Here is a 12,423-nt window from a genome sequence, read left to right as displayed (position 1 = left end):
ATTATAAGTAGGACCAATAGCTTAGCTATTGGATGTAGTAAATTTTGGCCGAATTCCTTCATTTTGGGCAATTTTTCAATTTTTCTTTATCTTCTAGAATTTTTCTAGATTTTTCTGTTTGTGTGTTTTTGTGTTAGTTTTTTTTATTTTTCTAGCTTGTAAGGATTGTTTTGAGTTTCTTTAGGTTGGTTTTTATTAGGAATTGATTGTGTGACTCATGACTTGGTTTAATAGCAATCATGATATACCCTCGCATTGTCATTTTTTTGCAGGAAATAGGATATGGAATGAAGCACCTTCTAATTCAACATGTTCTCAAGAGATTGAAGAATTGTTACAACAGTTGGATTCCTTTTAAGCTTAGGTAGAGTCTGAAGTGACACATCCTACCTTTAACCCCTCAAGGTATGTGTTTGGAAGCGTTATGGTTCAAGCAATTCACAAAATAACCCTGTAGATTGAACTTTGTGATTGGTTTTCGGGTTACTGTTTACTGGTTAAATTCCAGATTTTCAGTCCAAATTTGAGCAATCATAACTCTTAGCACATACATCCATTTTAAGTGATCTATCATTTGTTTTAAAGCTCAAGATGTGTACTTTAATCATGCCAAATGTCATGGGCAGATTCAGTCATTTGTCATACTTTTACTCTATCACTAATTTGTTGCTCAATTAAGGATAGCTTATCCCTTAACTTGTACTAACAGTTCATGATTAGGACTTTCCATATGTAATACCATTCCATTCATACACTAATCATTCCCATATATTACCATATAGCTAATTACACCAGCCAACATTATCATTTATCATCACATACCATCAATAGCACCTTTACAACATACATTGGAATATATAGTGTATAACATAGTGTAATACATTTCTTAAATTCTTTTCCTCTCTTTCTTGCTCCACTTCTTGATTTCTTCTCCCATCCTCTTGCACCTAATATGGTTGGTTAAGGGACGGTGATGTATGCAAGTGTATGACATGCTTTTATGCATAAACGATTATCATTTATGCATAATGAAATGCCATGAAAAGTAAGCCAGTTCATTCATATTCACATAACATAATGCCAAGAAATACTTAACTAAACATAGCAATCATAGTTCAATAATATAGCTTAATCACATCATGGCATTCATGACACATACACACATACACATCTAGCACACAAGAAAGGTAAGTTTGCTACCTTGGTATTATAAGTTTTCTCTTGCTCCTCAATTTGCTCCTTTTTGCTTCCAACCATTAAAGTTGTTTTCTCAACCTTTGTCGTTCCTTTTTCTTGATATCTCATGGCTCTAAATGCAGCAACACATCATTTCCATTTATTCATTAGAGCCATGGTAATCAACAACATCAATATTTTCTTTTCTTTGAGCTATGTTAGCTTCTAACTTTTGAGCTTGATTTACAACCTTTCTAAAATTAATTTCACATACTATTCCCACACAATTTTGCATATAGAATCCATTTCCAAGCTCAAAATAATCAAAATCAAACTCCTCTATATGCAACTTGATCTAGCTGAACATAGGGTCTTAGGGCTCAACATTCCACTTTCAATTCTAATGCTTCCAAATTTGTTTTCTCACCTTTACCCCCACACAATTTTTCATTTTAAATACATTGGAAGCATTAAAATCATCAAAATCACATCCTAGCTCCAAGAACCAGCCGTGGCCAAAATATTACTTAAGTTACATAATCATGAAGTTTAACCAATTTCAGCATAAAACCACTTGATTCTGTTAGATTTAAGGTTTTGATGGTAACAAACTTAAATAATATATGTTTTAGTAGGTTGATTGATCACCTAATCAATCAAGTGATTATCGATCAGTTGATCAATAACTTTCCTATGCAAACAAGTAACTTAGTAGAAATTTTAATCGATAACTTGATAACTAATGTGTTAATCAATCAATTGATCGATCATTATTAAGATAGTTGTGTTTTGAAGTTTGCAGAAAATTATCGATTAGTTAATTGATAAAATGTTGATCCAATAATTGTCAGATAATGGAACACAAATTTGGTAGGTATTTATCAATCACCTGATCGATAAATGAGTCATCAATGAGAAGACAGATAAATGGTAAAGCTCTCTACATACTTTGTATTTTGTTTTAATCACAATTTATCGATCACATTATCGATCAAAGGTTTTTTGATAACTTGTTCTATCATTGCATCATAACTTGCCTATTTATCATTTGGTTCAAGTGTTCTTTCATAGCCTTTTATCGATCATTTGATCGATCAATAGTTTATCGATCAAATCATCGATCATAATTATCTCTCTAGCTACTTTGTTAAGTTATATTTTTCAATCACCCAATTGATAATTCTTTCATTGATAAATTGATCGATCACTTAACCTTCTAAGTGTTCTGTTTTCACATGAAGTGATCGATCAAACATTTTCCTAGCATATCAAATCTAAGTCCTTCAAATTATCTTTATCGATAACTTAATCGATCAATCCTTTATCAATCACTTAATCGATCATCATATGTTTTGAGTACTTTGAGAAAATCCTTGCTAAAGCTCTTTATCGATCAATTTATCTATCTTTCATTTATTGATAAAGTAGTCGATCATTATTCTTTGAAAATCTATTTTTACTTCAATCAGTTTTATCGATAACATGATCGAACAAATATTTTTGATCACTTGATCGATCATTGACTCTTTCTAGTCAAACATCAAAAAGTTACTGTGATTCTCAAAATATATTGATTATTTCCCTTCGAGCTTTTCTCAGCCTTCTTGTTTATTTTAATTCTCTATTTTAAGGGATTCAAAAATCAAAATTGACCTTGAGCCTTTTCTCTTCATGTTTTTTCTGAAGTTATTTTTTCATTTATCAATTACTTGATCGATAAATCATTAATCCATAACTTGTTCGATAAATAAACTTGCCTGTGTCAAATTCTTTCTGTTTGATTAACCGATAAGTTGATCGATCATCCAGTCATCGATCATGACTTCGATCAAAGATGTTCATCTCTTGTTCAAACACTTTCAGCGACTGATTGATTCCATTTTCAATGAATGAATATTCTCTATTATCATTTGATTAGTTATGTTTCTGAGCTTTACTTTGCAATAAAAACTTATTTGATTAACATATTATCATAGATTACAAAGAAAGTTCAACGATTATCCAATGGTTGTTTAGTAGCCTGTCAACTACCATGTCAGAAGCATTAATGGCGAAAACCGTTGCAACTAGGAAAACATGCAACCAAACTCTCAACGGCTAGAAGCTCTTCCGTCTAACGGTTACTAAACTTCCTCAACTATAAAAGGCATGAAGAAGCATTGAATGCAAGGAATTGAATACGCGAGCTACCTTCTGCAAATAATCTACTGTTGCATTCAATACTTTGTTCTTCTGAGCTTCAGTGTTTCACATTTATTTACTCTGTGAGAGAGCTATATCTATCATCATCAATTATTTTCTGAGTGAAACTTAAGGGTGTGGACTTTTGAGTAGGATTGTAGCTTTGCGGGTAGTAAGGGGGAGTAATTGAGCAAATCAATTGCTGTACTACGACACCAAGAGCCCGATTAATCTTGGAACAAAGTGAAATACTAAGAGGTGTTTTGAGGACTACATGTAGGTCAAGTGGTTGAGGCTGAACTAGTATAAATCCTGTGTCTACTCTCTATGGTGAAATCACTCTAACTCACGCTCTCTGTTTCTATTTAGATTATTGTTTTAATACGCAAGATTTTTACAACTCACCCAATTTACCCCCCTCTTGGGTGAGATTGCCACTACCAGATTTATGTTCCTTTCAAGCCTTTAAACATTATTCTAACATCAATTTCATCTTCCCCTACTCTCAAGAATTTTGTGCAGCATAACCCCCTAGGGTTTCAAGCTCCCAGAAATCATTAAAATCCATAACCAAGCTCAACAACAAGGGTAGTGAAAGCTACATCAAAACTAGAGCTTGATCTTGCATATGACCACTTGGCCTTTCTTTCTCCCTCTTCTTTCTCTCTCTAGAAACCATTTTGCCAGAGCTTCCCCAAGGTTTCCTCTAGGTTGGACGAAAATGAGGGAGGGGAGGGGGTATTTATAGAAAACAAGACTGAATCTGGGCCGTTGATCTTAAAAATGTGTGGCTTGATCTGGACCATCCATTTTCTATTTTAATATTATGGTGACAAGTGTCCTATGACATCATGCTTACCTCATCATGATGACATCATGCTTACATCATCAATCCACATGTTTTAATTCAACCGTACACGTGTCTTGCATCTAGCCGTACACACAATACCTTCTTTTTCCATCTAACTATACACTTGTCTCCTCCATATTCTTTCATCATTAAGGTATTAAAATAGGGAGAAAATTAATATAAAATTCATACAAAATACAATCCTTAGGCATTTCTCCATCTACCTTGCCATTCTGCACCGTATAGGGTCCTGACTTTCGCAAGACCACTGGAACATGTTATGGCATCATTTTCTTACTTCAAATAAATTCACATGACATTATATAACATGCCCATAGAGGGAGTGATTCTCTTCCATTGTTCTTTCATTAAAATAATTAATAATATTTATTTCGTAGTGATCTTGACCGAATTCTTTCTACTGATCCACAACTCTGAGAATCTATCTCCGGGTAGCAATACTATTTATTCATCATGGGGAATTTCTCTAATTTTTCTTAAGTTAAAAGTCAATCTCTAGACATTTGACTTTGATTTTGCCTGGATAGCATGTAAATAGGCTTTAAATTTCATTAAACCCAACCTCTTTGCTTTTTGGGGACAGAATTATTCTTAAAACCTGTGATAATTCCTCAAGTTTTTTCCATTTTCTTCCAATTATCTGAGGTCTCCCTATACTTTAAATAATTCATTTTCAAAACTATTCCAAATTAGTCAAAACCTTAGGAATTCCACAATTTCCTTCCAAGGGCATTTTCATCATTTTTAGCCTCATATAGGCCTTTGAAGCTTATTCCTATTTTTCTAAAATTTTTCTGAAGTATTCAGGCCTTAACTACCATTTCATATTTTCTGAGATTTTCGGTCATAATTTCCATTTTTGCCCTTACCAGCCCAGAACTTTGCAAAATTATGATTTTGCCCCTGGTTTGGCTTAACCACAAAATTCGCCTCGTTAAGTCCTCCAACATAACCTTTGGCCTATATTTATCTCTATTTGTCATTCCTGGGCCTCGAGACTTCTTCTGAGTCTTTAACTTCCTCTTTTCTCAGTCCTAGAAAACTTTCTCTTTGCGATTTAATCCCTGAGGATCTCTCTGTCCTTCTAGGGAATCTTTGGGACCTCTGCAAAAAATGGGTCCAGTAGCCTGCCCAGTTCAGGCTAATTTCAGTACTTTTAGGCCCAAAATTCAGGATGTGACATGAAGAACCTTATAATTCAACATGTTCTCAAGAGATTGAAGGGTTGTTACAATACTTGGACTCCTTCCAAGCTCAGCTAGAGTCTCAAATGCCTAATCACATCTATACCTATGACCCTTTTTGGATGAACCATCCTCTACATCAATCACCTTACCCATCACTCCAACCTCACTAGCCATACTATAATCATATATCTCTACCACATACATATCACCATGAGCCACCCACTTCATATTACCAAGGGCCTTTATTCCAACTTCGTCATTCATACCTTACACCTACTTACCCTTCACATAAACATTTCTCCTCATACCATAAATCTCTACCCCAACCCCTTGTTCCGAAACCTTCTAGACTTAATACTTTCCTTACATTACCAAACATGGATGACCAAACCCGTGCTCTAAGACAGATGTATGATAAAGCAAAGATTCAGCATGAGAAGTTATTCATGCATAAGGAAATTTATGAAAGCTCAAAGGAGATAGAAGAGCAATTAGAAGATATAGCGGACTTCATCAAGGCATTTGTTGACCATGTGCTATGAAAGAGAATAGGAGGAGAAGAAGGAGTTTTATAAAAGAGTCAAATGCTACCTCACCTGTGGAAAATTTCTAAACTCCATTGCCTATATTCAGCGTAATCACACAAGATTCTAAACTAAAGCAAGAGCATCTTCAACTTTCAAAGGAGCCATCACATACTCTAGGTAACAATGCTCCTATTCTTGAGGAGATTAACCCTCCTCTTACTACTGATATGCCTTTAGAAGCTTTTGATAATGTGAGAGATACTGAGGTGGATGAAGAAATTGTTTTTGAATCCCCTTAATTGTTTGAAAATGCTAATATTCAACCTGTTGCTTCTAGTGGTAGTGATTTGGATGAAGATATTGTTTTGTGTGATGATTCCAATGCCAATCAAGCTTCTCTTTCTAGTGTTGAAAGTGCTATTATTGATAAGCATAAGAATATTGAAAATGTTGAATCTTGTTTTAGTGCCACTATTGATGATAAGTGTGAACATGATTATGGCCTTGAGAGTCAAATGCATGTCAATTCCATTGAGTTTGTTGATTCTAGCCTTGTTGAGAAAGATTCTGAATTTTTAATTGACAAAGTCACATATGTTAATGAATCTTTTCAACAAGTTTTGTCTTGTGACTTAGCTAGTTGTGTAAATAGTACTATTTTATTGCATGATCATAATTTGCATGAATCTTCTTCTAATTCCACTCTTTTACCTCTTGCCTCTTGTGAATGTGATAGTGATATGCTGTACTCCAATAATTGTTAGTTGGATTCTTCAGTTTCCACGTTAATGAACCTAAGTGTTTTGAAACTTTAAATGATTGTTTGATTCCTACTGATAGTAGTATCATTGATTTTCTTAGATGTGATAGCTACTTGAAGAGCCCAGATCATAAAATATCTTTACTTTATTTAAAATCTCTCCATTTCTCTATTAGTAGATTTGGTACTGCTGCCGACTTGTTTTCTGTACAGGCGCATAATTAGAAGGGACCTCATCGGCACCAAACTTCACCATATGCTCTCGGACCTCTTCCAATTAACCTCGAGCCACCTCCAAGAAAGTGCAATCATCAAGAGCAATCCTTTTTGCTAAGCTTCATGTTTCCTATTACTAATGAGAATTTCTCTTTCAAGAGTTAAAAGCGCTTTAAGCTCAAGGTTGGGTCTTTCCTCACTTATTTTCTCTTAACTTTGCATTGATTAACTGTGCTTAATTGAATTATTGAAGAGGATAAGTGTGGGGGAGCTAGTCTAGTAGAAAAGGTAGCCTTGTTTTTGTTTACTCCCCTATTGAGCCTCTTTTTCTCTTGTCATTACCTTGCCCTTGGACTTTGCATTGAGGACAATGCAAAATTTAAGTGTGGGGGAGGGATTGATGTTGAATTGTTGATCTGAATTAAAAAAAAACTTTGCCTTTGGATTTGCTCCTATTTCCTAAGTATTGCTGCTATAATTGCTCTCTTCTTTGCCTTATTGGTTGATTTCTTAATTGCATCACATGATTTGAGAGTGATTCTTGCTTAGAAATTTTGCTGTTAGATTTTGTATCCTCCTATTTTCATTTGTCCGTGTTCTGCACTGCTGTATGGGCAAGTTGCTATTTTCTCTATTACTGACTTTTGACTTTTGTAATCCTTGGGTATCTCTTTTAAAATCCTTTTGCACAATGCTTGTGAACATTGCACGGTTGAGTTTGATTGCATTTGATTTGAGTGATTTCTGTTCTTAGTTGGTTAGCATAGTAGAATGCCTTTGATGTAGTGTTATTAATCTTGTTTTCATAGCTTGATTCTTAAGGAGGAAACATCTTTGAGAAAGCCTCAATGGAAGGATTTTTGAGCCATGTATTCTTTCTCATCTTGTGTGATTTTCACCTAGCTTTGGTTAACCTTTAGAACTTGTCTAGATTCTTTTTCAAAGCTACATTAATACCTAGGTTTGTGAAGATGATAGGGGCATTCATGTTTAAACCCTTTACCTAAACACAAGCTATTTCATCTAACCTTTGTTCACCCCTTTGAGCCTTCACTTTCATTCCATTCATTGCTTTTAAGCAAGTGTTTTGCATGAGTTATATTTGGTTTTTCATTTTGAAAAGTACATCATTAAATTCTATATCTTTGCCTTCTTGGGTTTGGATGCAAAAAGAAGAAAAAGAATACAAAAGAAGAAAAAAAAAGAAATAGAAAAAGGCAATAAAAAGAAGAAAATGTATAGAAAAAACTAAAGAAAGAAAGCTATAGAAAAAGAAAATAAGTTGGAACAAAAGAATAAATTTGAAATGAGGCATTCAATGGTGGTTTGAAGAGCAAGGATTTCTATTTCAAAAGTTTAAAATCTGCACATTGGTATTCTTTCATGATTGTACTTTAGTTCACTTTAAGTTGATACTGTACTACTCATGCATTTCACTTGTTAGTTTATTTCATTCATTTGGCCATGCTTACCAACATTACAACCTTTCAAGTTCCCTTGATCATGAATCTAAGGGATGTTAGTGGTGGAGACATTGGAATCTTTACAAGCTTATGGTAGGTGCTAATCTAGGTAGATTGAGTGAAATTTTTCCCATTTGAGAGATGAGTGAAACACTTGTACCCTATGTGAGCTCTATTATGTTTCTCTACCTTTATCTTGCTATGTTTCTTGTGTTAATTTCTCTACATTGAAGTATTCTATGATTGTTGATTGGTTTGGAATAAAAGTTGTTTAAGTTAATTACACATTCATGCTTAGTCGATCTTATGTTTGCTTGCATTGATTCTCTCTATTGGATTCCTCTTTGCTGATGTTTTGCCCAGGAGTGCAAAAGACTAAGTGTGGGAGAGTTGAAGAATTTATCCTTGAGAACTCTATCTTAAAAAATTTGAAGAATTTTCTAGGACCTAAAATAAATTCCTTAATAATCATGACAACCTATAAGACATTTATATTTAATCCTCCAAAATCTTCGTTTTCAGGTCTCTAATTTGGTCTAAATAACTTGAACGATCAATTTATCTAAAATAGCATCAATCAACAATTTTAATAAAGTTTCAGATTGCCTAATCTTACACACACACATACATAGATATATAAATATATATATGTATATATATAGTTTCCCTTCAAATTCAACGCCAAGCATATATATACCCATATATATATATATATATATATATATATTCAACCATTTAACACTCCTGCACATTAGCCTCAAGGTGGCCGAAGCAACCTCCCCTGGAAAATAATAGATTCAGATTCAAAGTTCTACATAAGATTTTTAAGCCTTCACATGCAGCCATATCTAAGTCAAACTGTAGCTTCAAATATTTGAACTTCATTGCATCCAACCTTATGTAACCCAACTTCACACATATACTTCATATATTCTAATATTCAAACATTAAGAGTCCAAACATACTCCCCTGTTCCAGTAGCATCTAATGCGATCGCACCAGAAAATAAAAAATATAATTCTCAAAGATCGTAAACCAAAGCCGATCAAACACATCCAATGGTGTTCCTCTCTTCCTTAAGTTGTACTGAGATTTTCCCCAACCAGAACAGGGTATTTAGCTTTGAGAATGGCAAGCCCCAGCTTCAATAATCGCTACACAGAAGCAACCAAAGCCGATCTTCTACTTCATGCTTCTCTACCATTTTATAAATTTCTCTCACCAGGACGAACTTTTCTATCATCATCGTCTTGCAAACCACTCATCAAATCCAGGAAACAAAGATAGTATGATTCTAGATGCTCACCTTAGTCAGAATCCAGGATAACATGCGAGTTCCCGACCCCAATCACTACCTCCGGCAGCTTCTCTTCGTCTCAGTCTCCCTCTTGTTTCACTCCACTCTCTCTTTGTTTCCTTGCATGTTGCAGGTGAAAATGAGGGCGGGAGAAGTAGCTGAGGTGTTAATAAAAGAAAGAACACGTGTGGGGTGTGTAAGTTGAGGGAAATGTCCATTGGGCCCTTGCACTCACTCTTTTATTCCAATTTCATCCTTTTCCCTATTTTTCGAAAATTAAAGAATGAATCTGGAAATTATCCCACCATGTTTTATATGGAATTCCTTCTTCCATTAGCTTTTCTGACCCATATAATAATTATCCTAAAAATTTCAATCCAAATATAAACTTTTAACCATTTCCTCCTGAATTTATGGAAAAATTAGCCGTTTTGCTCCAAAAATTAGCTTCGAAATCATCTAAACTATTTTCGGGGAAATTAATCCTTTCATAAAATTCTAAACTCTTGAAATTAATATTTCATAACTTCTCCCCAATTTTCTTAGGCATTAAATGATTTTAATAATTATTTCTTTATCATTCTCCCGGATTTCTTTAACACCTTGAAATTCAGGATATTACAAAGAAACTTTAGAAAGTCCCCAAACAGAACATTTTCTACGAATAATTAATCGGTACCGTTAAAGAAAGGAAACCCTAGTGGAGAGTTTCTTTTCAAAAACAGTGGTCAACACTCATAGTTAGTCACAATTAACAATTTAGTTATTATCATTCCTGTATATATAATTGACCAAAAAATCTACTTCCTTAAGCCTAAATATAAGGCCTTTTAACTAATTCATAAATTTCAAAAATAAAAGTAGGTAAGTTGTTTTTCTTTTTGTAATTAGTATGTAGAAAGTTAACTTATAATTATTTTTCAAAAGAAACATCATTTAATGATTAAAATTTAATGCGTAGAGGAAAAAAAACCCAAAAGATATTATGGGAATGAAAATTTAATGTAGAAGATTGGAGGAATTGAGTCCTTATATTTAGAAATGGATTATACATTTTTGGGACCCGAAGGAGCCTATATGCACGTGTATGTGTATTATCAAAGTGTCAATATATATATATATATATATATGTAAATATTATTACCACAGTTTTTATCAACAGGAATAAGTGCTTGTTTTTTTAAAAAAAAAAAGTATAGAAAACTTATACGCTGATACTGAATATAGTGAAGTGTTAATTAATGTGTACAATTTTGGAGGTAATGGATGCATTAAATGGTGATATAGCGGATTCTCCTGAAGTACCCAGTAACTCCCTATTATTGCAGGTTGAATCCGCTGAGTTTAGGAGACCTTCCCTTGACCTTTTACAAGGTACATATAATTAACTATTATCTCTCCATTCTTTCTAATGTCAAATAAAACACTAATTTGTTTAGTTGTTTGTGGTTCCTCATGACTTTCCTACAACGCTAGCAAAACAATCAATTTAATATGTGTAATCAAATATCCTTTGATATTAAGATAAAGTTTATGTTCCATTTTACATTCATTTGTTCATATATATGACTTGAAAATGATATAAAAACACACATCTCATCTCTAGTCATAATTTCTTTTGACATTTATTTTTAACCTTATTGTTTGATAGTATTCTTGTTGTTAAGCTGCTTCCCATAAATTAATCACATCCCAAAATATTAATATGAGAATTTCACAATAAAATCACACTTTTGTTTGAGCGGAGGAGAGAATTACGTGCTTCGAATTATGTGTGCCTCTTCACAAGTATGCATTTGAAGGCAATGGGAAAGAAGCTAAGGCCATATTAGATCAAAAGAGAATGCTAGCAGATGGATGGGCAGCAGTACTTCATGTAGCAGCAGGAGCAGGCCATTTGCACTTTGTGAAGGAGTTTGTGAACATGATGAGTCAGAACAACATAGAATTGGATTTCCAAGACCAAATGGGAAACACTACCTTCACCTTTGCTACTATTGCAGGAAACCTAGAGATTGTTGACTTTATGTTAAAAAAGAATCCATACTTACCCAAAATAAGAAGTCGACAAGGTTTCACTCCGATTCTTTTTGCTGCATTACAAGGAAGAGTTGATTTAACAGAACATTTATACTCTTCCACTGTTGGTGAAAGTTTTGAAGAAGGAGAGACACACATTCATTCACCAACAATGATAGTGCCAATGAATTTTCAGCTAAATTCATTTTCACATAAAATACATTAAGAGTTGGTTTTCTGCCATTCACCAACAATTAATGATTTAATATATGATTTACCTTTCATTAACCTACAGTATAGTCCTCTTTGGTTTTATACGTTACATTTGATTGAATTCTCCATCGATTTATCAGTATTTTGCTTTGTTGATACTTATTAAAGGTTAATATGCCTTTCAAAGAAAAAGAGTGAACATACATTGAGAATAAAAAGTTTCCATTTTTTTTTTTGTCAAGTAGTCATTTAGCCTGATTATATAAAGATACTATCTATAACAGAATTGCTTCTAACAGAAAAACATCTATGTCTAAAAAAAAACCAAAAAGAAATGGCCACTACCATAGTGGAGGCATTTTACTTCTATTTTGGATGACCTTTTACTTCTGTTTTGGGGGGACATAAAAAGTACCCCCTCTTTTACTTCTGTTTTGAACAGAGGAGAAAAATGGTTATTTATGTCTGTTTTGTTGTAAAACAGAAGTCAAAAAGTGAATTTTTTTTTTAGCT

Source organism: Neltuma alba, unplaced genomic scaffold (genome assembly GCF_004799145.2).
Source record: "Neltuma alba isolate B1F8T4 unplaced genomic scaffold, ASM479914v2 tig00011184_pilon, whole genome shotgun sequence".
In the NCBI taxonomy this organism is placed as follows: domain Eukaryota; kingdom Viridiplantae; phylum Streptophyta; class Magnoliopsida; order Fabales; family Fabaceae; genus Neltuma; species Neltuma alba.
Note: the sequence above shows the minus strand (reverse complement) of the source record.